The 4,852-nt window shown below is 43.7% G+C and overlaps 1 pseudogene; it reads left to right on the forward strand.

The window, feature by feature from the left end:
* Window positions 1-395: 395 nt before the first annotated feature.
* Rpl12-ps8 (ribosomal protein L12, pseudogene 8) lies at window positions 396-996 on the forward strand (annotated as a pseudogene).
* Window positions 997-4,852: the final 3,856 nt, after the last annotated feature.

Here is a 4,852-nt window from a genome sequence, read left to right on the forward strand (position 1 = left end):
GAGTTTGATCCCCCAAACCTGTGTAGGTAGAAAGAGAAACAACGGGGTTGGGGATTTAGCTGAGCGGTAGAGCGCTTGCCTAGCAAGCACAAGGCCCTGGGTTCAGTCCCCAGCTCCGAAAAAAAGGAAAAAAAAAAAAAAAAAAAAAAAAAAGAAAGAAAGAAAGAGAAGCAACTCCACAAAGTTGTCTTCTGACTCCACAGGTGTGCCTTGGCATACACAAATCCCCACACACATCACTTCAAATTATTTTATTATTTTATATGCTCTTGAGATTATGTCCATCAACCTGTATGTCAGATGCATTGATATGATTTACCATTTTGTACCTCTTCCCAATTCATGTTCTGTGATATAATCTTAGAAGTTTAAAACCAACACGAGGGCTTTTTGGCTTTCAGCTCGGAGGAGGCAACGGTGCAACTTTCTTCCGTCGTCCCGAATCCGGGTTCATCCAACACCAGCCACCTCCACCATGCCGCCCGAGTTCGACCCCAACAAGATCAAAGTCGTGTACTTGAGGTGCACCGGAGGCGAGGTCCGCACCACATCTGCCTTGGCCCCTAAGATCGGTCCTCTGGGTCTGTCTCCCAAAAAAGTTGGTGATGACATCGCCAAGGCTACCAGTGACTGGAAGGGCCTCAGGATTACAGTGAAACTGACAATCCAGAACAGACAGGCTCAGATTGAGGTGGTGTCCTCTGCGTCTGCCCTGATCATTAAAGCCCTCAAGGAGCCACCAAGAGACAGGAAGAAGCAGAAAAACATTAAACACAGTGGAAATAGCATTTTTGACGAGATCGTCAACATTGCCCGGCAGTGAGACACCGGTCTTTGGCCAGAGAACTTTCTGGAACTATCAAGGAGATCCTGGGTACCGCGCAGTCTGTGGGCTGCAATGTGGATGGCCACCACCCTCATGACATCATAGATGACATCAACAGTGGTGCAGTGGAGTGCACAGCTAATTAAGAAGCAACAAGAAAATATTTAAATAAAAGATTATCTGATTTAAAAAAAGCCACAAGGGACAGATTTACACTATGCCAGTGGGCAAGTGCTACAAATCAAGGCCTTTCTTTCCTTCATCCTACTCCATAAGAGGTGGTGGCTGAGCATTGACAAGCATGCATACCATTGCTGAAAGTCAAAACTGAGGAGGAGGCAAGGGAGGGATGTGGGGTGGAGGACACTTGCAGACAGTAGAAAAAGACTGATGGCGTGAGCGGAAAGAGTAAAGGAATAGAATGATATGGACATTCCTGGATACCAATAATAGGAATTTAAAAGGAAAGGGCAGAGCTGCTGAGGTGGTGAGGTGTGTGTGTGTGTGTGTGTGTGTGTGTGTGTGTGTGTGTGTGTGTGTGTGTGTGTAAAGAGACTGTGGTGATTACTTTTTTTTTTTCCCCCGGAGCTGGGGACCGAACCCAGGGCCTTGCGCTTGCTAGGCAAGCGCTCTTCCACTGGGCTAAATCCCCAACCCCTGTGGTGATTACTTTTAATTGTCATTTTGACTCAATCTAGAATCACGTGGGAAGAGAGTTGCAGTAAGGGACTGTTAGATCAGGTTGGCCTGAGGGAGATTATATTGATTGTATGTGAAGATCCAGGTCAAAAAAAAAAAAAAAATGTCCCACTGTGATTTTTGTTGGGGATTTAGCTCAGTGGTAGAGCGCTTGCGCGCAAGGCCCTGGGTTTGGTCCCCAGCTCCGGGGGGGGGGGGGGGGGGGGGAGTCCAGGTCACCCTGGGGCAGTACCATTCCTGAGGCAGGGGGTTTAGAGAGGGCATGGAATGCAAGTTAGCTTACATACATTCCTCTCCCTCTCCCTCTCTGTCCCAGAACCCTGACTTCTGACTATGTATGTAATCTGTGGGTCTAGCCCTTTTCAAGTTGCCAGCGCCTTGACTTCCCCACAATAATGGACTGTAGGCAACCTGGAATTGTTATCTAAAGCAGATCCTGTCTTCACTAAGTTGCTTTTGTCAGAGTGTTTTTATCACAGCAGGAGAAATGAAGCTAGAACAGAAACATAATAAACAACTTAAAGGAGACAAAGTAACACAAAAAAGTTTCTAGAACTAAACTTGAAGGTTCTTAAACCGAGCCTGACTATCTAGCTCAATGAATGAAAAAAAAAAAAAAAGGTTTTAGGGCAGGAGAGATAGCTCAGCAGTTAAGAGCACTGACTGCTCTTCCAGAGGTCCAGAGTTCAATTCCCAGCAACCACATGGTGGCTCACAGCCATCTGTAATGGGATCCGATGCCCTCATCTGGTATGTCTAAAAACAGCTACAGTGTTATTATGTAAATAAAATAATAAATCTTTAAAAAAGTTTTTTAAAAAATTAAAGTTACAGATGCCCATAAATAGTAATAATATACTACACAGTGCACACAAATACAGAAATATGTAATATCTCAGAACACTCAGGTGTGTTGGTGCATGCCCTCGGGAGGTGGAGGCAGGAAGATCAGAAGTATCTGGTCGTCTTTAGCTACACAGCAAGTTCAAGACCAGTCTAGCTATGTGAGAACCTGCATCAAAAACAAACAACCGGGGTTGGGGATTTAGCTCAGTGGTAGAGCGCTTGCCTAGCAAGCGCAAGGCCCTGGGTTCTGTCCCCAGATCCGAAAAAAAAAAGAAAAGAAAAACAACAACAACAACAACAACAACAAAAAACCAACCAAACAACCTTGGGGTTTCAAAAATGCTTCAGTGGCTAAAAGTGCACATTGCTCTTCCAGAGAACCCGAGTTTCATTCCCAGGAGCCATATCAGGCAGCTCACAACACCTGCAAGTCCAGCTGCAGGGGATGTAGCACATCTGGTCTCTGCAGGCACCTGGACTAATGTGCACATAACTCCCTAACACACATACACGTGCATGCGTGCTTTAAACAAATATGACTCTGAGACATACAGAAGTTAAATCCCTTAAAACCACATTGAGGGGCTGGGGATTTAGCTCAGTGGTAGAGCGCTTACCTAGGAAGCGCAAGGCCCTGGGTTCGGTCCCCAGCTCCGGAAAAAAAAAAAAAAACCACATTGAATTGAGAACAACGTCAAGTGCATAGAATAATTGATTCTCAGGTTTTTGTTTTTGTTTTTGTAGAGTTTGAGAAAAATATCTTTTTAAAGTAGAAATAGAAAGTTTGTGATAGTCTGTGCCTACATCCCAGCACTCAGGAGACTAATGGGGATTGCTAATTTAGGTTTGAGGACAGCTTGTGTGCTGGAATTATATTTCTTTTTCTTTTTTTACTTTTTTTTTTTTTTTTTAAAGATTTATTCATTTATTATATATAAGTACACTGTAGCTGTCTTCAGATACACCAGAAGAGGGCATCAGATCTCTTTACAGATGGTTGTGAGCCACCATGTGGTTGCTGGGAATTGAACTCATAACCTCTGGAAGAGCAGTCGGGTGCTCTTAACCACTGAGCCATCTCTCCAGCCCCCTTCTTTTTTTACTTTTAAGAGTTATTTATTTATTTTACTTATGAGTACACTGTAGCTGTCTCCAGACACCCCAGAAGAGGGCATCAGATCCCATTACAGATGGTTGTGAGCCACCATGTGGTTGCTGGGAACTGAACTCAGGACCTCTGGAAGAGCAGTCAGTGCTCTTAACCTCTGAGCCATCTCTCTAGCTCTTATATTTCTCTTCTATGAAAAAAAAAACCTCTTTTCAATCAAATTAATTTTTTGTGTATCTTTTGTTACTTTGATCCTGAACTTCCAGAAGTACAGAAAGTTATCTTGACATCAAAATACTACCCTGCTGGGGCTGGAGAGATGGCTCAGCAGGTGTGTCGGGAGAGAGTGACAGTGCACTCACATAAATAAATAATAAATATTAAAAAAAATACTACCCTGCCAATCATTCACTGTATTAGATTCCTCTCTGAAAGAAAATGTTACAGAATTCTTAATTCTATTGTGAAACACTTTTATCATCCCAAGAAATCTTTTTCTGGGCACACAGCAGCAACATATATTGTTCTTGAAAAAGCAGATAATAAATCATTGAATTCTTTCTTCAGGATACCTAATTCAGTTCAAACATGAGGGTAGCAGTTCGATTGCTGCTTTTATCACCACCACCACCACCATCATCATCATCACTATTATTATTCTTTATTATTTTTTCAAGACAGGGTTTCTCTGTGTAGTCCTGGCCTTCCTGGAACTTGCTTTGTAGACCAGGCTGGTCTCAAACTCAGAGATCTTCCTGCCTCTGCCTCTGGAGTGCTGGAATTAAAGGCATTTGCCACCATTGGGCCTTTCCCTCCTCTTCCTTCTCATTCTTCTTTCTCTGACAGTCTCTTTCTTCATAGTGCTGGCTGTCCTGTGTGTAGATTAGGCTGGCCTCCAACTCAAAGAGACTCATCTGCCTCTGCCTTCAGAGTGTTGGAATTAAAGGTATGTGGCACCAAGCCCAGCCTGGGAGGTGGAAGTTTTCTTAAGCTGGCTCTGTTAACTTGGACTGCAGGGAACAAGGAGGGGCAATGCTTTTAAAAGGATTCCAGACAAGTTTCCAGTTGATATAGGGTCGGGGGACCTCTTTCTACAGTTTAAAAAAGGCAAGTCATGAGCATGAATTTATTCTCTGTCTCTCTGTCTTTCTCTGTCTCTCTGTCTCTCTCTCTGTGTTTGTATGTGTGGGTGAGCGTGCACGCGCACCTGCATGCATGCTTGTATGACTATGTTCCCCAGGTTGGCCTCAAATTCCAAGTTCAAATGATCCTTCTGCCTCAGTGTTCCAAGTAGCTAAGACTACAAGCCTGTGACACCAAGCCGAACAAAAGAAAAAAAGAAAAAGAAAAATCAACTATAAATGATCGCAGTG

The sequence above is a fragment of the Rattus norvegicus genome, chromosome 10 (assembly GCF_036323735.1).
Source record: "Rattus norvegicus strain BN/NHsdMcwi chromosome 10, GRCr8, whole genome shotgun sequence".
Classification (NCBI taxonomy): domain Eukaryota; kingdom Metazoa; phylum Chordata; class Mammalia; order Rodentia; family Muridae; genus Rattus; species Rattus norvegicus.